Here is a 22,854-nt window from a genome sequence, read left to right on the forward strand (position 1 = left end):
TTACTCACTTGACTCTTAATGGTAGGAACCCTAGTCAAACTATTATATTTCTAAAACCCATCTCTTATAGTGCAGAACTGCTCAACTGCCTATTTGAAAACCACCACCTTACCCTACTCTCACTCACCATTCTCTGAACCTCATCCACCCCAAATCCCAATTAAAATCTCACCTAGTACAGGGGGCCTTTGCCCTATTTCTCTTAATTCCAGTGCTTCCCCTCTGTTGAGCATTTCTAATTCATCCTGTATGTAGTTCAATTTTACATAGTTGTTTGCATTCCCCATTAGATTGATAGACCCCTAAGAGAAGGAGTTGGCTTTTACCTGTCTTTATATTCCCAGCACCTAGCACACTGCATGTCATAGAGTATGCATTTAATAAATGTTTATTGATTGAATTCAGCCCTCCACCTCCAATGTCCCAATCCAAGTCTGCATTTTCTTTCAATCAAGTTCTTTGGAACTTCCATTCTATTGTTAACAAACATTCTTTATCCTAGACCTCCTCCTGTACTCCTGACCCTCATGAAGACCAACCTCTCCTCCCCCAAGATTACAGTGCATCCCTGGTCATGTCCTTGATCATCTCTCATTCTTCCTAAAACACTGAATCAGAAAGAGGAATATGAATATACTTTGCTCCCCAGTGCACTTCTAAATCTCCCTCTGCTGCTGACACTCAGAAACCTTCCTCTTTGGAGTTTCCTCCATTCAATCATGTTATCCTATCTAGTTAATACTGGAATCTTCCCCTTAACCCCAAACCCTATATTTATACAGAAGGACATAAAGTTACACATTAAGGTTTCCTCAAAACTACTGGTCTTCTAATCCATCAACCTAAACTATCACTCCACTTTTCAACACACAGGAATGTCATGTCCTTTATCTTGCCAACATCAAGTCAGGTTATTATCACCATCTGCTTTCTCCGCTGTCATTCACAGTACTAGATGGAGGAAATAACACAACCCTCCTAACTGGATTCACTTTCCTCCCAAGATTTCATGGCATTGCCCTCTCATTCTTTCTTTTAGTCTGCCTGGCCTTTCCTCAACCTCAGCCAAGACCTTGATGCAACAAAATAATCTTCCTTCTCAACAAAACTAACCATGTTACTAAAGGTTTTAATTTAATCATCACATTTCCAGCTGTAACATGCTCTCCCTTCTCCACCTCCTCTGGTTTCTCCCTCTTTTTCTCTCTCTCTTCATTTGTGTCTCTGCCTATCTCTGTCTCTGACTTTCTGCCTCTGCCTTTTTCTGACTTTTTATCTGTTTCTTTGTCTCTCCCTGTCTCTCTTTGTCTGTGTTTCTCTGTTTCTTCCTCTCTCTAAATGGTAGTTTCCTTCCAAAACATCAATTTTAAGAAAGAGGCCCCAAGTCAGCTATGTATAATCAATCAATCTTCATTTATTAAATGCTTGCTTTGTACCAGATACTCTACTAAGGCAAGAGATAGTCCCTGCCCTCAAGGAGCTTCTCAGTGGCAGAGGGATCTTGCAGCGTGAGAAGTCACTTCATCTTCCATGTTCTAATCAAACAAGCTTACAGTTATCCCTTCCACATCACAATTTTCTCCATTGTAGTTTCACTATATTGTGGGTAAACATAAGAAATTAAACAGGAATTTGGGGGAGTTTTTTAGAAGCCAAAGATGACACACGAAAGCAAGCAAATGACAAAGAAAAAGTTTAGAAACCCAGAAATGCAGAAGATATGTGTATAGTATTGTATAATATAAACATTTTATCTTTTGATATCATAATAATTCAGGCTTCTTCTCTAGTAAAAAGGGAGGGCCAAAAAATTTTACACAGATTTTCCAGATTTGGGGGTGCCATGCCTCTGACCCTCATGATGTGGAAGGGATAACTGTACTTATTATTCTCCTTGCATAATATTGCATATCTTGGACTCTGACTTGGCACAGCCTATCCACCACACCTGAACTAGCCTTATCATATGTTTCTCAGAAGCCCTAGCTTCTTTCATGGCTGATGCTCAAATACTATCTTCTACATAAGACCAAGTCTTTTTCCCACAATTGCTAGTGCCTTCCTCCTCAGAAATTATTTTAAATTAATTTTTATATGTTTTGCATTCACTTATCTATACACATGTTGTTTTTCAAATTAGAATGTAATCTCTTTGAGGGCCAGAACAGTTGCATTTTTATCTTTATATCCCAAGGGCATAGTATAGTTCCTGGTGCATAGCAAATATTTGGGTGCTTGTTGAAAAAATTAACAAGATGTGAATTGTATAGGAAATCTAGGGATTATATAAACCAAATGTATATATATAACTCCATCCCCCTAAAGCTTCATAAACACACAATGCAGATTTCCATGAACTTTGTATAGGTAAGGGAATCAACACTCAGGATTTCATCAATCGTAATCATCTTGTCATCTCCTTTTTACATGATCTTTCATAACATCCTGGACCCTGTGAGGAGTTCCCTAAGCTCTTATAACCAACTAGAGAGAATTCAGACTTCAAATGATATGAATATTATTTATATGAAATCTATCACCTATTCAGAGACCAAAAATGAGACGATAAGGTTCTGTCTTAGAATCACATCTTCTAGACCTTGGGGATGGGAAATACAACCAGCAAAAGCCCTTGGTACTGTATGGGAGTGACTTAGACATCCAGCACAAACCACTCCCTCCTGAAAACTTTCAGATCTGCCAGGTTCTGGTTTTTCTTGGGTTATGTCTTAGGATAACTTGCTGCTTCTATCCACAAAAGTGGCCATTGGACTTTTGTGGCAGCACGCACCACAGTGTCCCCAGGGTGGCTGCCACCACAGGTTCTTGGATCTGCTTTGTTCAAGGAAAGCAACTCAAAATGGGTTAACTAGCTTACTTTAATCAGTCAAATATGTATTGTTTACCTAGTTCAGGGGAAAAAGGTCAGCACCCCGAACTTCAAAGTATACAGACAAAATTATCAAGACAGAGAAACAGATCAAATAGCTTCCAAACTGTCCAACCATTACATCCATACCAAATCAACATCTGGGTTTCAACATCTGGGTTTTTCAAAGGGGGGGGGGGTGGCTCTCAATAGCGGCTTTCCAGAGTCCAGATCAAATCACAGAACACTTCTCAAAGTGAGCCCCAAAACAAAGCTACACATCAGGGCTTATATAGCCTTCCCCTGGCCCAGAGAATGTAACAACCTTATTGACTCACTGGCCAATCAAGAAGTATCTACTGAAAAACAAGCCTTCCTCCCCAGGCTCCAGGTGCACTTTAGCCTAGGGGCAGGGAAGATCTTTAAAATTTACATTCCTATTACAACTTTCCTAGACTAGGATTGTGGACTCTAACTTTTGAGGCCCTGGTGTGAAAATTGAATGAGAAGCATGGGATTCAGCCTGAAAAAGCTCTATAGCAGGGATATTGTGAAAGGGGCCGGTTTCCAGGTTCCCTGGATCCCCTTCCATAGTTCCAGATTGTACCTGGATTCACCAGACTGTCACCTGGGTTCAATGACAGACAGCTCCCGGTTCCTTGTCCAGCTCTCTGGGCAGGTCCTGCTCCACACTGAAGTTCACAGAATTTGGTCCATGTCAGATCCTTCACCATTTCTGCTCCAAGGAATTCAAGGCTCAACCAAGCCACAAACAAACAAAGTCTCAGCATCCCAGTCATGCTTCCTCAGTCACCTGGGCTCCTGGCTCCAGGCTCTGGGTTCCTGGGCTCCTGTTCAGAAGAAGCTCCACCACCACAAGTTCTCAGGAAATTCTGGCTTAGTTCTCCATTATCTCTTCTGTAGCTGCTCTGCTACCAGATGCTGGTCCCAAGAAATTCTGACTATGACTCTCTGGGGCTTTTCTTATACACACAGCATTAGCTACTTCCTGTTTCCGCCAATCCCTTCCTGTTATATCAGCAACAGGAGACAGGAGTTCATACCTTCTGTTCCCCCAACAGAGGCTTGATCAGTTACTGAGCACTAAGTACCTGCTACCTTTGCCAACACAAAGGGATCTCAAATTCAAATTACATTACCATGAATTACAACACTTTACTTGCCATGTGACCCAAGGCAAGTCACTTAACCTGTTTGCCTCAGTTCCCTCATCTGTAAAATGAGGATAATAATAATCCTCACCTCCCAGAGTTGCTATGAGGGTAAAATTAATTAATATTTATAAAACATCTTGGAAATTTTCAATGGCTATATAAATGCTAGCTGTTATGATTGTTTGCAGGTAGATTTCTAGTTGATTGTATATTAAAAGGATAGGGAATAGATACTGGACAAAGCAGAGTTATAAAACATCTGAGGGGGTATGGAACAGTGCAAAAACACTTAGGTTATGAAGTCAGAGAACTTGGGTTCGAATTCCAACTCTGACATTTGCTATAATTTAATTTAGGGAAAGTTATTTAAAATAAAAAAAACTGAGTTTCTTTATAACTGCGAGTGAGGGAAAGGAAAGCTGAACTAGATCCTATGATCATAATTCTAGAGCTAAAAAAAACCTCAAATGACTTGTAGTCTAATCACTGTAATTTATACATGAGGAAACTGAGACCCAGGGAGTAATGATCTTTAAGGCCTGTTCAAGTTTTAATTTTAAGATGCTATAAAATATGAAATATCGATAGAGGCAAGGGAATAGTCCTACCTTCAATCAGTCCATCACACTGCTTGTCTCTCTAGCTTTGGCTATTTGACTCAGAGGAAGACAAAGTGCACCTCTGAAGTTTAATAACACACACACACACACACACACACACACACACACACACTCCATTTATTTTGCTCAGGGCTTTACCCGTGGAATAAATTGAGCACCTAAGGAATAAAACTGACTCACACTATGCTTCTTTAAAATAAATTCCACCAAAAGATGGATTGGAAATGAGAACATCAGAAGAGCATAGTGTTCCACTGAACTCACACACACACACACACATGCACGCACACACAACACACAAACACAACACACGTTACTACTTGCAAAAATGATAAAAAAACTTTGCAAAATTCCTGGGCAAATTTCAGTCTGATTGTACCCAGGAAGTTGCTGAGTTCAGTTCCATGATGTATTTCCTTGAACATAATTAGGCACGTATTAAAGGCATTGTATTTTGTAAGAGAGCACCCCTGGAGGAGGGCTCAGAATACTTGTGTTTTCTTTCTGCCTCCGCCAGTAACTGCCTCATTGGCATTAAACAAAACAATCAGCTTCTCTGATTTTCCATTTCTTAATTTCTTAATTTTAAACATTTTTCTTTTCCTCTTAACTTAAAGAGGAAGAGTTTGTTTTTTACATAAGCCTCCTCTTTCTGAGGAGTATGCCCTTTGAGATTAGCTCTTAGAGCAAGTTTGGCCTGGTTCAAGGCTCTACTTGATAAAACTGTTTGGGTTAATTATGCCAGCATCTAGAACTGTCCTTATAAATAGAAAGGTACATAGCAGGTGCTTAATATTTATGGATTGTTTCAATGCATCTTTTCTTAGCCCTCTACCCATTTAGGAAGCACATACTGGGACTAAGACAAAGAACAGAGGACTGCCCACACTGTGTGATATTTTACACATTGTGATTCCAAGCCTACAGCGGGAGGAAAGATGGGAGCTCTATATACACTGAAGATGGAATAATGAAGATGATAGACTTATTGCACAAGTTCAGTTATAGAGAAGTAGGGTTTTAAAGAAATGAGATGGGGGGGTGGCCAGGTAGCACAGCGAGTAAGAGCCGGCTCCAGTGTCGGGATGACCTGGGGATCAAATCCAAGCTCAGATACTTAGCATCCACCCAGAAACACCTGGCCATGTAACCTTGAGCAAGTTACTTAACCCTGATTGCTTAAAAAAAAAGAGAGATGAGATGGGAGAAAATTTGAGCATGTCTGAAATATTTGTCTTAACTTTTTCTATCACAAAGTTAGACATGACTTTAGACCCTTTTGTATGGTGCCCAAATTAAAGCATTTTATCAAGTGTTTCATTATGTTCAATTTCTGTCCTTTAATAGCTTTATCAAAACACAAACCTAAGTAATGATCTTCTGTATGAAGAGTCATTAGTACTGATTAATCTTTCTTCTCTCTTTTTATATAATCATCTAACAATAAGATCCTAACTATGAGCAAAGAACGAATGAAAAATCGAACCCCAAATTCAACTAGTTAGATATTTATTACGCATCTCCTCTGTTCAAGGTACTTTTGTGGACACAGTGGGAAATATAGAAAGTATAATCCAAAGAATTCAATGAACATCTACTACTATGCTAAATATTGAGCATTCAAAGATAGAAACAAAACCTGCCTGTCTTCAAAGAACTTACACTCTACTGGGATAATAGCATGCACATAGATAACTGAACACAAGCAATCAAAGGGAATTCCAAGGAGAGAGATTTAGCACTCAAAAAAGAATGAAGAAATGACTTTTGAAAGATGTGGCACTTAAACCATATGAACTCTGGCAGAGGTGAGTAGAGGGTGCATTAGAGAAATGCATGGTCTCATATTCAAAGGCACAGAGTCAGGTATTTTAATGCCATGGAGAAGGAACGTTATCAGGATTAATTAGAATAGAGAAGGTACAAAGAGTCATGTGAAATAAGGCTACATTGACAAGACTGGGGCCATCCTTGGCAGTGCTTTAAAAGAATTACTGCAGAGTTTGTTTTTGCCCCAGAGAGAAGGAGCCACTAAATATTTCTGAGTAAGAGACTGACATAGGAGATCCATGTTTCAGGTATATTGGCAATTGTGTATAGTACTGTTCCAATGTCTCATTGGTGGCATGGAGCCAGGGATGGTAGGAGGCTCAAAAGAGATAACAGAGACAGCACTCTTTGCAAACATTAAAGTGTACCATAAATACACTATGGCAGAAACTGGGCATAGATCATTATCTAACACCATATGCCAAAATCAAGGCTAAATGGGTACATGATTTAGGTATAAAGGCTGATACTATAAACAATCTGGGAAAGCAAGGAATAGTTTGCCTGTCACATCTATGGAGAGGGGAAGACTTTATGACCAAACTAGAATTAGAGAGCATTATAAAATGCAAAATGGATGACTTTGATTACATTTAATTGAAGAGCTTCTGTACAAACAAAGCCAATGTAACCAAGATTAAGAGGGAAGTGGAAAATTGGGAAAGAATTTTTACAACCAATGTCTCTGATAAGGCCTCATTTCTAAAATATACAGAGAATTGAGTCAAATCTATAAGAATACAAGTCATTCCCCAATTGATAAATGGTCAAAAGACATGAACAGGAAGTTTTCAGAGAAAGAAATTAAAGATATCTATAAGCATATGAAAAAATGCTCTAAACCACTATTGATTAGAGAAATGCAAATCAAAACAATTCTGAGGTACCACATCTCACCAGTCAGATTGGATAAGATGACAAAAGAGGAAAATGACAAATGCTGGAGAAGATGTGGAAAAATTGGAACACTAATGCATTGCTGGTGGAATTGTAAACTGATTCAACCATTCTGGAGAGCAATCTGGAACTATGCCTAAAGGGCTATAAGTAATTTCATACCTTTTGATCCAGCGATACCACTTCTAGGGTTGTATCCCAAAGAGATCACAGAAGTGGGAGGATGACCCATATATACAAAAATATTTATAGCAGCTCTTTTTGTGGTGGCAAAGAACTGGAAATTAAGGGGATGCCCATCAATTGGGGAATGGCTGAACAAGTTATGGTATAAGAATGTAATGGTGTACTATTGTGTTGTAAGAAACAAGGAGCAGATGGGCTTCATATTTACCTGGAGAGGCTTATATGAACTGATGCTAAGTGAGAAGAGAAGAACCAGGAGAAATTTGTACACAATTACAGACACAACGTATGTGTGATGACCAACTTTGATAGACTGAACTCTTCTCAGCAATGCAGGGTTATAAGTCAACTCCAAAAGACTCATGATGGAAAGAGATGTCTACATTCAGAGAAAGAACTAGAAAGAACAGAGTTTTAATGCAGATTGAAAGAAATTACCTGCTCTCTTTCTTTTTCTGGTTTGGTTTTGTTTCTTCTTTCCCATTGTTCATTCCATCCATTACAATTCTTCTTTATAACCTGACTAATGTCTAATGTGAAAGTATTTGCAGATCCTATACTTGATTGTATGCTACCATGGGCAGGGGAGGGAAGGGGAGAAAATTTGAAACTCAAGGAATTGTGGAACTAAATCTTGTAAACTAAAAGTAAACAAACAAATTAATAAAGACCAAAAAAAAAGGACGGAGAAAAAATAAAGTGCACCATAAAAATGCCAATTATTATCATTATTATTATTGTTATTAGCCTAGTGTCGTGAGGTCTCCTGTCTGGTAATGAGTTCATTCCCTGAGCCTTCTATTGTCTCAAGCAAGGTTTATAATAGCAATACAGGTATATGTTGATAAATATTTAACTGTGGGGCTCTCTGGGAAAAATATGAACATGCTTCTTTAAATTTATTCTGAATTATTAATATTTTCTTAAGTTTTGATAACATATATAATGTAGAACACATAACACAATGTATCTATTATATATACATATGCATATACATTGTGTGTATGTGTGTATGTGTATAAAGTCCCTATTTTTATTGATTGCTGATTTCTGAAGTGCAAATACTCACACTGAAAATTTATCAAATGGACACTTAGTAATTGGTTAAAGAGTTGACTCCAGCACACCCCTGCATAGAGGGAACCCTGGTGTTCTTGAAAGCTCTTCTGCGGAATATAAGCTTTGGGAAATCTACTATACTGAAAAAGCATAGAGTATAGTCCTAAAAAAATAATATGTTTATTCGCCAAGGAATCAGCTTAGCTAAGTGAGGAGAGGCATGTCATAAGTAAACCAATCACTAGGTGATGAATCATTGGACCAGTTCTTCGACAATCTATGAAACAAAGAAAAATATAAAGCAGTTGCAGAAGGCCCCTTTCTGCTTTTGTAGTGATAATGACATGATGATAGAGAGGGGGGCAGATGGTTCTGGGAATCACATAGCTTTTATACTATCTTTGTTGTCCTTCATACTCAAAGAGAAACAAAGTGCTCCTCACTACGTTCAGGCCAAGGTACACTGTGTCTAACTGTGACTGATCAGACCAATATGAGTTTCCAAGGTTTTAGCATATGTCAAGCACAATAGTCAATATGAACATGTGAAACAAAGATGTCTCTAAATTTTCACATCTCACATTTCTTTTGAGCTACTCTAATTCTGTTTTGCTTATAGAGCACAGCACCTTCTTTAAGGAGAACATACCATGCTGGACAGCCCTATGCTATCTCATGGTCGATTCCAAAATTCTTCAGAGAGACCTTGTATTACTTTTTCTGACCTCTGTGGCAGCCCTTTCCTTGTGTGGATTCTCTGTAAGATGATCTTTTAGGCAAATATTCAACTAGTATTCAAACAATGTGGCCAGACCATCAGAGCTGCACTTTCTGCATCAGAGTTTGAATGCTTGGTAGTTTAGCTCTATAAAGGACCTCAGGGTGCAGAAGCTAATCTTGCCAGATGATCTTCAGGACCTTCCTAAGACAATTCAAATGGAAGCAATTCATAGCACTGGTAGACTGTCCAGATTTCAAAGGCATACAATAATGAGGTCAGCACAAAGTCTCTGGAGACCTTCAGTTTGGTAGGCAGCCTAGTACCTCTTCTCTCCAATAACTGTCCTTTGCAACTTCACAAACACTCAGCTAACTCTGGCAATGAACGCATCAATCTCACCATCTATGTGTACATCCCTGGAAAGTATACTGCTAAGGTAAGATAATTTATCTACATCACTCAACATTTTCCATCTTCCATAATGTATGGTTCCACATATGGATGGCATGGTGGTGGCTGGCAGAGAATCACTTCAAAGAACTCCTGAGAAATTCACTTTTTCATCATTGACTTAGATTGACTTTTATAGAGCACTCTGAGAATGCTTGGTATATTTGCCTGTAACTCAGCAGAAACAAGGAGCACATTGAAGATCTTTGATATACAGTTTCCTCTTAGCTGGTTCCCTGAAACGCACACATTGCGTCTCTTTTCCTTTGGCTTGTTTTCTTTGAAAATGCCAATTGGCACAAATAGCAGAGAATTGATCCATACCCCATTGCATCTCAGACTAAGAGGCTAAATCAAGTGCATAATCATCTGTGAACAAAACACCATGCACCAATTCTCCCCCCTCCCCCACTTCAGTCTTGGGTTGTAGCCTTTTCAAGTTAAAAAGTTTACTTTCAGTCTAGTAGCTGACCTTGAAATTTTCATCTGTTTTGAAAACATCTGACTGGGAAAACACAAGAGCATCATTCATTATTCAGACCACATGCCATCATGAAACTGACATAAAATACCAATCAAGGTAATCAAGGCATTCAAGTTTTGCCATGATCTTGCACAAGTCCTCACAGCTGACAGTATCAAAGGCCTTGGTCTAAGCACAAAATCATTGTTCAGTGATCAAGCAGTCATATTCTTGGAGGACCTAAATCATATTTGTCATAATGTCATCAATATAAACAAAATCAGGAGACAAAAAGTAGTTACAACTACATAGAAAGACAGATTACAATTTCTTCTTGGACAGAAAAGAAAAGGGAGGTGGAACTAGCATAAAATTGGCTTCATCCCTTATCCAAAGGTTGCCAAAGGAGTATTTCATGGAACATTCAATCATCTCATATTCAATATTCTTTTGTTTTAAAACTTACCATAAGAATAATTGCTCTTTTTGTACCAACTTGCATTATCAGAGTATGAATGGATTATAACACTTTAAGAAGAACTCTATTGCAGTCTACAAGTCAAATTAATGTAGATTTTAATACTCAGTGATTTCATTTCAGTGCAAATGTGAAAAATAGCAAAGAGGGTGAAAAAATGCTAGGAAATATAAGAATATTAGGAAACAATTGAAGAATAAGGGAAGAGAAGTCAGACTACATATTAATATAATGGAAACTCTTGAAGGGTAGAGACTATCTTCCTTTTATATTTGTATCCCTAGTCTTGGGCTCAGTGTTAAGAACATACTAAGTACTTAACAAGCATTTTTCATTCATTCATAAAAGTCTCATACTTACACAACATGATTAATATGGTTGACAAGAAAAAGAATTAGTAAGAATTGGAATTGGCAAAGCAACAAATACCATCAAAAATGAAATGGAGTCTATTTTTAACAGGAAACAACTAATTAATGATGCAGAAGTCATTCCTGAATCAACTGTCTTTGTATATTCAGAAAACTGACTTGTTAGAGAAAATATAAAAATTAATAGAAAGCTGGAAGAAATTTTAAGATGAGAAAAAGACACTGCATGTAATTCCAACCTGAAGGGTTAAAATAAGTTAATTGTGATGAAGAATGAGAAATGATTGGATTTATATTATTTATATATATATTACATTTATTATTTTATTTATATTATTTATATATATTACATTTATTACAACAATCTTACACACACATTTTACTAATATAAATGATCTGACAAGAGTAGACAAGAGAGTTTAAAAACAGCCTTAGTCAGCAGATACCTGTCATATTTTTGAGGAACAGTGATATGGCAGCCAAATACCACACTGGCTTGGAATATACATTCATCTGAGAACATTTTATGTGAAAGGATAGTTTAAGATTATGTTACATCCAAAGATAAAAAAAAATGAAATGGAGGGAAAATTAATTTAAATAAATCTTAGTGACATACTGACTAAATTAAGTCATCCCGAGAATAGTTAAGAATGAAATTGGAAATTTGATGAGAAAACATGAAAAAAGATATTTTATAAGAAAAAAAACTTTTTTCAATAGCAGTGGAACCACCACATTTGGATTCTAGAGGAAATAAAAATGGCCTTGAAAAAAAACATGGAAAAAGCATCCCAACTAGACCAAGTATATGGAAAGAAACAATGAGCTATGAGTGACACAATTCAAAACATTTGAGAAACATATTACAAATATATTTGGAAAGATACCAAAGCTGTCTGAAAATTTCAGATATTGTGACCCAAAAGTCAGAAAAGAATAGTAAGTACTAGTACAGATGTCTACTTTCACAAATGTCATTTCTATGAGAATAATACACACAGAGAAACACACCCACATGAAGACATCTTTACTGAGGGATGAAAACTATTTTATAGCAGATCATAACTTTAATATCATACATTGATCGAAGAAGTACAATATGAAAGACTTCATCTTGCTTAGTGTTTGTTGGCTATATTAAAAATTATTTCATGAAAAGCCACTTTAAAGGCTTTTTCAAGTAGATGTTTTCCACATCTGTATCAAAATTATGTAGACTTCCTTTACAAATATACCAATAGAGAAAAATTTGTTTGATGATATTTGTTAATATCAGGTGACCCATAAAACAGGAAAATATAAGATCATCAAATGTATTCTCTATGGTCATGGACAAGAACCAGTATAGATTCCAAGTCAAAGATGGATCCCTTATAAATAGTTTTACCTCTTGTTTTCCTGTGATATTAGATTACATTCAATTTTGAAATGCTGGTGAGCCTCCTAAATCAGATCCATAATCATTTCAAAGAGTTTGACTAATAATTACACAGGGAGAAAAAAATATATATATGTAGTCTCAATTGTCCAGATCACTATATAACTATATCTACATATCATATAGGTGTATGTATATATACATACACATAAATGTAAAATATAAATATATGCATACTGGTACTTACATACACGCATACAACTTACAATACTTATTCATCAAAAAGAATAAATAGAAGGGTTGGGTAGAAGTAAAATAAATTATATAGGGAAATAGAAATAACACTAGAAAATCAAATTGTAGGCAAATTGTAGGAAACATTGAATGCTAGGCTAAGGACAGTGCCTTATCCTATAGGCAAGGGAGTATTTCATAATTTTTACCAGGTTAAGTGATCTGATGAAAGCAGTGATTGAGGAAAATTAGTCTAGCAAACCTTATCATCATCATAAACCAAGGGTAGGAGAGTCAAAGATTAAATGATATATTTTTAATGCATCAATCATGGGGTGATAAAGGTGATGGCAGTGGCAGTAAGAGTGGGTTTTAGCTGGAAGGAATGTCAGAAATCAACTAGCTCAATCCTCTTGTGCAATTGGCAAGGAAATTTAGGCTAAGATAATATCACACAATGAGCAAGTAACTGAGACAGAAATTGAACCTAGGTCTTCTGATCCCAAAATCTTGTCTTTTTCCTAGTGAAATCTATTTACTCACAGAAGGGAAAGATTAGAAATACATCACAAAGGGAGACTCAATAGAATTGAGTAGATGGGGTGTGTGTGCATGCGTGTGTGTGTGTGTGTGTGTGTGTGTGTGTGACAGAGAGAGACAGAGACAGAGACAGAGAGACAGAGATAGACAGAGACACACAGAAGGAAAGGAGAGGAGGGAGGGAGAAGGAGGAAAAGGAAAGGAGAGGATGAGGAGAGGGAGAGCAATAGAGGGAGAGAGAAGGAGATTAATTATGCACCTTATAATGCAAGTCACCATGCTTGGTACAAGTTGATACAAAGATAAAATGAACCAGTCTCCCCCTACAATGACATTGCATTCAACTAGGGGAATATAATGTGTGTATGTGTATAATAACTTATACATAGATAAGTAAATTATATTATATATATATAGTGGTGGTTTAGGGTAGGGATAAAGGGAAGAGTAACAAAAATTGGGGAGATAAGGAAAGGACCAGGTAGGAGGTAACATTTGAAGTGAGACTTAAACAGAGCTAGAGATTCAAAGAAACAGGAAAGAGAACAACCCAGGTCTTGGGGTAATCTATGCAAAATCATGGAGATGAGAAAAGAAATGTTGTATGCAAGAAACAGTAATAGAGAAGTTTGACTGTAATATAGAGAGTTCAGAAGGGGGAATAATATAAAATAAGTCTGGAAGGATAGGACAGTTAGACTGTGAAGGGATTTACATTTTAAACAGATGAATTAGGAAGCAATAGTGAGCCCCTGAAGGATCTTAAGCAAAAGGGTAATGTGTTCATATCTGTGATTTTGGAATATCAATTTCAAGGATAATTGGACAGGACAAAGATCAGAAGCCGGAAGTCCAATTAGGAGACTATAGTAAGTCCAAATGAAAAGATAATGAGGGTCTCAAATAGGGTAGTGGATATGTGAGTGGAGAGAAAGAGAGGGATAGTGATAGTCATGCCTGACTCTTCATGACCTAATTTGGGCTTTTCTTGGTAAAGATACTACAATGGTTTTCCATTTCCTTCTGCATTTCATTTTACAGATAAGGAAACTAAGGTAAGCAGTGTTAAGTAACTTGCCCATGGTTAGTGTCTGAGTCTGGATTTGAATTCAGATCATCCCTGATCTATCTACTGTGCCACTTTGTTACCCAGGATATAGGTGTAAGGAAAAGTAAATAGTCAAGTATGATTTTGAGGTTGGGAGGCTGAAAGAATGATAGTATCTTTGACAAAAATAGGAAAATTAAGAAGAGGGATATGTTTAGATGGAAAGGTCATGTTCTAGGCATGTTAGTTTGACATGTCAATGGAACATCTATATGGAAGCATCCATTAAGCAGATGAAGGACTGGAACTCTGGTAAGAGATGTGGACTGGATATATAAATGGTAATATATAAGAGCATTAGGCTCAAGTTCAGGAAACTCTAAATTCAAATCTGGTCTTAGACACTTGCTAGCTGTGTGACCCTGGACAAATCATTTCTGTTTGCCTCAGTTTCTTCATCTATTTCCCATGGTTATTGGAAGGACATGACAAGATACAACTAGGTCTCAATTAGTGTGAATAATGAATTCCCTGAAGTGGCTACATGTCTTTGACTTCCCACTATTTGAAGTTATAATTATGTAAAATAGTCTAGTTGATTCCAGTCCAATGGAAGAAAAAGCAGCACAAATTTGAATAATGCACAATATGATCACTTCAGGGAATTCATTATTCGCATTTTGCAAACCTTAAAGCACTATATAAATGCTAGCTACTACAATTATTATTTGTCTGCAGAGAAATAATTTAAATTGACTCTATGAGGCTAGCCATTCAATCAATTTAAATCCACCTAACTCTTATTATCTAGCCTACATCTCTCCATATGGTTCAAAATTAGCATGAGAGAACCTTTTCAAATGTCTCTCTGAAATCTGTGTAACCTACTGCTACAACATTCTCTTGATTTCACAGTATAATTTCTCCATCAAACAAGGGGAAAAGAGATTAATGTGATATGCCCTGCCCTTTCTATAATCATGCTGACTTTTTATGATAACTTCTTTTTTCCAGATGCTCACCAACTATCCCTTAAATAATGACAGATTCTAGAATCAATCCAGGGATTTATTCAAGATCAATTTTCTGTAGTTTATAGACTACAATATCTTTTTTGAAAAATGGGATAAAATTGGTCCTTTATCAGCCCTGTATGGTCCTCCCCTTTGTCCATAATCTTAAGAGATCACTGATAGTGGCTCAACCATCATATTCACCATTTCTTTCTTTCTTTTGTGAGGCAGTTGGGGCTAAGTGACTTGCTTATAGTCACACAGCTAGTAAGTCTCAAGTGTCTGATAAGAGGACAAATTTGAACTCAGGTCCTCCTGACTTCAGGGTCAGAGCTTTATCCTCTGTACCACCTAGCTGCCCCATATCCACCATTTCTTCGAACAATTTCTGGTTTTCACATACATTCTGTAGTCATATTTCATTTTTCCCATGGTGTTGTCCCCTTTTGCGGGAAATGTAATTCTTTACCTCTTCATTTACAGATGCAATTCATCAGCTGGGAAATATCATAAATATTTGCTGAGTTTATTGAAAAATTAACTGAGACCACATTAAACAGTTTTGAAAAATTAATGTTTTAGCCATATTTCTCAAACATGCAAGCAGCCATACATTTGTGGCAATTCTGAGAAAATTGAATGTTTCTCCTGAATTATTGTACTTTCCCACAAGAGGGCTTTTGCTAGGCAAAAATTTTGTTCATAATAGTGATCTGCTCACATATGTTGGTAAGAATTAGATAAATATAAGAAATATAAATATATGTGATATTTTAACACTTTTTGTTTTTTCTCTGAAATTATCAATCAGGAAAAATATTGTTCCACTTTGAATTAAACAACCTTCCTACTGATTATATTTACCAGGTAATGTAATAATAGGAAGTCAAATTCTAATCATTATTTCCAAAGTCAGATAAAAATGATTATAAATTGAAGTTGCAAGGGATCTCAAAGGCCATCTAATCTAACACCCTCATTTTACAGATGAGGAAACTGAGGCCCAGATATATTAAACAATTTTCTCTAAGCCACTATTAAGTACCAGGGGTAGGATTTGACTCTAAATCTTCTGACTCCATAAGGAACTAAGTTTTTTTTTCCCTACTGGACCACACTAGTTCTGCAAACAGTTTTTTTTTTTTTAATGCAAAGGATGGTTTCCGTGCATTAACCTCAGGTCTATATACTTGGGCTACTACATCACTTTGCTATCTGATAAAAGAAAGTAGGGCCTTTTGCATTTACAGCTATCTGCTCAATCTCTTTCAGGGCAAGTACCATATCTCCTAAAAATACAAAGCCTTCCCTACTTCATGTTGCTCAGAATTGTCATGGAATAGACAATTCCTGTCTTGAAGAATTTCTTCTTTGAGTTCTGGGGCATGTTCAAGCCACTGTCTTGTCTAACTCCTTCTTTCCCTCATTTAACATATTAAAAGAGAAGTCTAAACTCTCTGAGTCCATGTCATCACTGAATTGCTAGCACTCTGGCTCCCATTTTCATCATATTATTGAAAAATCTCCAATATCACCAGTAACTTCCCAACATTTATATCCGATGACCTTGCCTATGGTGGAATTGTCCTAACCCTCCTGGTAGCATTTTATACTATATAACACTGTGTCCTTCTTTTTGAACTTTGCGCTCTCCTTAGCTTCCACAGCACTACACCTCAGGCACTCTCCTAGGTCTTCTCCTTCCATCATGACAGTTCTGTATAGTTCTCCACTGTGGACTCTATTTTTTCCTCTTCCCCCTAAGAGCAGGTGTTTATATTTTATTCTTGATCCTCGTCTTGTCTTTCAATATAGATGATCTCCAAAATCAGGGACCTGGTCCCCTGGGTAATTATGAAGTGACCTCAAAAGATCTGATTAAACAATCAGAAGATAGGGAGGTAAGGTCCATTTTATCTCCTTTGATTCTCTCTATTCTTTCTTCAGTCAATCTTCTCCTATTTACAGTTGTAAAATTATTTTTCTTTATACTCCAAAAACTCTATTATGATATTAGATTGTTCTGGCTCCCTTCCTCCCCCCTTCCTATGCATTATTGAGTGGTGCACTTGTCACCAATACAACCACACCCATATTTTACTCATTTTAGCCCAAACCAAAGGAAGAGGATGTTGTTGTTTTACAAAAATAATGAGGATATTCAACTACATTGCTCTTACCAATACATTACTATTAGCAATAGAAACAATAATAATGTTCTGGTAAGAGAAAGGGAGTTTGTGCTATCACTAATATTAAGGACTATTAAGGAATCCTCTGAATTTACCTTCTTGAGTTGCCATATTTTCCAGAAACACTGGACCCAGAGCATGCAGGAGGCCCTAAATATGTTAAGTACAAAGTGCCCCCAACGCAGTTGACATGATTATGTATGAAAAATACTTTACAATACTTAAAGTCATATTTTACATGTCCCAAAAGTCTCAGTGCAATTTTAAACTACAAAAGGAATGCTGCTATCCATTCTTCAAGGTCCTTCTTATATCCTGAGTCCCAACATTCAAGTTACCTCCACTCAATAATCTATTGAATCACTGAATGTTTGAGTTAGAAAGGAACTCAGGGCATCAGATCCAACACCCTAAATGAAACATGATGCCTCTACAAAATTTCTGATATTTGAACAGCATCCTAAAATCATAGAACTCACTTCTTCAAGTAGCCAATTTCATTTTTTGACAGATGTGATAGTTAACTAGAAAGTTGTTGCTTATATTGAGGCAAAATCTCTTTCCCAAAGGTTCAAGATGGCATGTCTGCTGGAGACCCCAAACCACATGAGTGTCCTTTTAGAAGTGATAGCTAGCAATTGCCACTATGTTGACAGGCTATTTGACCCAGATCCCCAGGATGTTATATAGACATGAAAAAATGCTGCAATTGGAAACAACAAACAGAAAACCAACCTCATTGTTTTAGAAGCAGCTCCAAACCTCTTAAATCTGCTTCAGCAAGAAACTTCAAGCACAGAGTTAAAAAATGAATGTGTAGCGGTATTGGGAAGTCTTGCTATGGGTACTGAAAACAATGTCAAGTCTCTCCTAGACTTCTATGTTATTCCAGCCTTGCTCAAAGAATTACTAATGCAAGATTTGAAGTTTATTGAAGTTTGCCTTAGATTACTTCATACCATCTTTACCAGTCCAGTCACCCCAAAGGGACTACTTTAATCAGATGCTACAATTATTCCCCATGCCATGGTACTGCTAGGTAGATTTCATTATACACAAAAATACATTTTTCAGATCTTCTCTCATTGCTGCAAAGCACCAGATCACCAATTGTATTTTACCATGAAGCAGTACAAAATATTACTCATCTGTTAACTTCAGTCACACAACGTTCTAAAGTCAAGTACTGAAATGCTACTCAGTTTTAGCCTTTGAAAACACCAAAGTATCCATGACCCTTGTAAATGTTTTTGTTGATGGAAAATCATTACCCCAGATTTTTGTGAAGATGTTACAGAGGGATAAGCCTATTGAAATGCAGCTCACATTAGCAAATTACTTAACATACATGTGCAGACCTGGAGCATTGGAGAGACTGTATTTGCCTTCTTTGGTTTGAAGGTACAGTAAGGAGAGATTGCTAGAGGAGTGAGTTGAAGGAGCTGAAACACTTTATCTGATTGAACCAGATGTTGAATTACAAAGAATCGCTAGGATAACAGATCACCTAATTGCAGGACTTGCTGATTGCTTCAAGTATCCCAGTTCACTCAGTGCTGCTGTCGAAACGCTTGACCATGATTTAAAACATGCTCATGAACTTCACCAGGCTGCTTTCAAGCTTTATGCCTCTCTTGGAGCTAATGATGAAAATATCCTGAAAAAGGGGAGCTGGGAGAGAGGTATCCTTCAGTCCTGACCATCAGCAGGCAGGAAGTGACATCATCTTGAAAGGTGTGGTAAAGAGCGCTAACAGTGACTGTTTGACTATAATAAAACAGACGGACTAAAAGCATAATTGAAGAATAAATGGGAACTGGAAGTGATGTTTTTTTTTCTTTGTTTTGCTCTTAGAAACATAGTGAAGAAGCTGGAGTGACAGATAACTCTCATGTGACATTAATATGATTCTCATGTTGCACATATTTGCATGAGTTTTGGTGAAAATAATTCTAGAGCTATGAAGCTTCACACACCTTGTAAAACATAACACTAGAATTGTAAATGTTATTTATGGAAATACCTTCTGTTTGATACCATTGAGAAATTCAAGTCTCCTACTGTACATTGTTCTTTGATATGTGGCCTAGTGGTATTTAATTTTTTTTTTGCCACTGCGCAAGTTTTGTGTGAATAAAAGTTTTGTGGAATGGTGATTTTATAGTTTTGTTAGTCATCACCTGAAGTTTTAAACTCCTGACCAAGGCTCAGTGGTATGTTTAGCGTCTTCATGTTGTTGCCGCAACCTAGCCCTGCATGAGTGTCACTTTCTTTGTTGGTCCTCGACAAGGAGAAGAGTATAATGTCAAGTTCTGGTTTGGCTCCAAAAACAAAAAAATCTAGAGCTGACTACTCACCAAGAGAATCTGGTATGCCTCCATTGGGGCCTCTTTAGTCACCGGAAAGGAAAACCAAATGTTCTCTCATTGTCGTCCATATAAAAGACCCAGAATCAGGCAGTTTTTGTTGAATTTGGTAGTTTGTTGGCTATACTCATACAGAGGACTTTGACTCACTACTATAAGATATAATTTGAAAACTTGATGCAAAGTCACATGATTCAAATAACCCTTCTATTTATAACAGGGATCACTCTCACCAGAATGTGGTCAAAAGAAAAAAAAATTGTAATATGGCCATAGAGGGGCCATCTGGAAAAAATAAAATAAAATAAAAATAATATTAGACACAACTAGCACTCTTTATTTTCTATGCACCTTTATTTGGCACTATTACCAAAATGTCTCTAACTAGAAGAGTGCTTAAAAGCCAATCTGAAAAAAAATTAGTTATGCCTCTCCAAACACCACCAGGCAGAACTGTCACTTCCAACTTAACTCAATGATAGTATCTGATGCTGTCTGTGTCAAAATTTGATTTGATTTATTAATCTTGACATTGTGCTTTACATACAATTAGGATAAATGATCTTGTATTCCAAAGCAAGGGCCTCGTGTGACACTCAGATGTAGATTAAAAATTCATCTATACTTCAAGTAGCTGCAATTTCATTATTGGTTAAAATTTTTATAAACCTCAAACTTCTAAATTTTAATGTGAGAAATATGGAGGACATTTATGATTGTATTAAACCTATGAGATCTGGTAAACAGTAGGCTGCCTGGAAACTGGATAATTCTTTTGCCCATTGATAAAGCTTCAAAAGAGTTTTTCAGGGAAATGTTATGATCTGAAAGGGAGATAGACAGATGAACCAGTAGAAAAATAGGGTGCTCTTTTTTGTACTTGTGTATAATTTTTATTTTTCTTAATAAAAGCTATTTTTTAGTTACTGACTTAAAAAAATTCTCTCTCACTTGTAGTTCCTATTTTTTCCAGTTCTAATCCTTAGGGTCAAATAGAATGAGTCAAACTCTTTTGTCCCATAATTGCTTAATGTTCTCATTATATTAAATTGTTTTTACCATTTTCATGCCTTTGCACAGGCTTTTCCCAATGCCTAAAGTATATTCCATCCTGACACCTGCCTCTCAGAATCATTTTTGGTTTTTGTTGTTCATTTAGGTCTAACTCTTTATAACCTCATTTGGGTGTTTGTTTTGGGGGGAGGGACAAAAATACTGGAGTGGTTTGCCATTTCCTTCTCTAGCTATTTGACAGATGAGGAAACTGAGGCAAACAGGGCTAAGTGACTTGCCTAGGGTCACAAAGCTAGTAAATGTCTGAAGTTGGAATTGAACTCAGCTTTTCCTGACTCCAGGCTTAGCACTCTATCCACTGTGCTACCTAGATGCCACTACCTCCTGCATTTATTTATTTAATTGTATTCCCTTTCCCTATGTCCCAGAAATTACTGTGCATTTATTTACAAATATTTTGCATTTACTGATCTGTGTTCATGTTGTTTCCCCCACACCCTCCCAGTTCAATAAATTTGGCAAGTAGATGGCATTTACTAGCTGTGTGACCCTCAGCAAGTCATTGAATCTCTTTCTTAGTCTCTCCGTCTGTAAAGAGGGGATAATCATATCACCTACTTCACAGAATTGTAGTAAGGTTCAAATGAGACCACATATGAAAACTACATTGCAAACCTTAAAGCTTTTATAAATACCAGCTGTTCTGTTAACTCGAGACTATTACACATTTGTCTCTATATTCCAAGCACCTAGCACAGTGCCTGGAACTGAGGTTATTGAATGAAAAAAAAAAAACTGACAAAGTATTTTAATGTTTATAAAGTACATTTGTCAAATGGCCATAATTATATCTGCCTTACATTCCTCATAGAGCCATTGTGAGGATCAGATGGGACATATTTTTGAGAAGCGCTGGAAACCAGAAAGCATGTTATGAATTTAAAGGTCCTACTGCTCTGGTTTTCCTTTCTCCTTTGTCCCCTAATATATATGAAGGAAAGTCCTTTACAAATAATTTCCTTAGCACTTCCCAGCTAGCAACAGTAGGTGGCAAACGTTTCCAAACTATAGCAATGCCCTCCTTTAAGATGCCACTGAGCCCAAGGCTTGCATTTTATCCTTGAGCTCTCAGACAACGTTTTCTAAAACTCTGATACTTGGAGCTTTCCTGAAATCATAATTTAAAGAAGAAAAATGAACCCCCCCACCCAAATCTCTTAGGATGATTTGAAACATGCATTTTCATGGTAAAAGTTAAATTTCTAGTATCCTGAACATCACAATCATCCACCTTAAACTGAGAACCAGATCTGGAAAGTGGAGCAGCCTATCATTGCCCACATCCCCATCTCCATGACAACGTTCTAAGCTGCCTGCACAATTAAAGGAACAGTGGTGTTTTGCAAGGGGAAGGTAGGCTAAAGAGGAATACTGGCTAAACTCCATTTTTAGATGTGAAGATGGAAGTTAAAAACAATTCTAATTAGTGAGACTGAGGGATGGAAAATAGATTTTTTAAAAAACATCTCTTCCATTAGCAGAAAAAAAAAGAGTATATTTTTGCAGATTCATATTCCTACATTTTCTCCATACTCTGCCTTTTTTTTTTGACAACAGCTACTTGAAACCTGGAATGCTCATCAACCCTCACTTGTTCACCCTTTAAATGATATTTATAGAGAAAAAAAATCTATTTTTATTCCTGGTAATGAGGCACGTACCACCTGGCTATGTTTTTTTCACTCAGATAGTATATGGGCAACTGTGGGAGTCCCTCTATAACCCAGAATATCCTTGGCTCCAAGAACTCTGTTCTCTATAATGAAACTATACATTTGTAGGGTGTTTTACAGTTTGCAAAATGCTTTAATGTGCATTACCTCATTTGATCCGCAGAATAATCTTCCGAGGTAACTAAAAATGGTAAAATCATCCCAATTTTCAGAT

General features: G+C 36.9%; 1 pseudogene; it reads left to right on the forward strand.

Annotated features, from left to right (window-relative positions):
• Positions 1-18,103: 18,103 nt before the first annotated feature.
• Positions 18,104-19,226, forward strand: LOC138142354 (armadillo repeat-containing protein 8 pseudogene; annotated as a pseudogene).
• The last annotated feature ends 3,628 nt before the right edge of the window (positions 19,227-22,854 follow it).

The sequence above is a fragment of the Petaurus breviceps genome, unplaced genomic scaffold (assembly GCF_028583685.1).
Source record: "Petaurus breviceps papuanus isolate PSGF00001 unplaced genomic scaffold, PetGlider_PUasm1.0 90564, whole genome shotgun sequence".
NCBI classification, from domain to species: domain Eukaryota; kingdom Metazoa; phylum Chordata; class Mammalia; order Diprotodontia; family Petauridae; genus Petaurus; species Petaurus breviceps.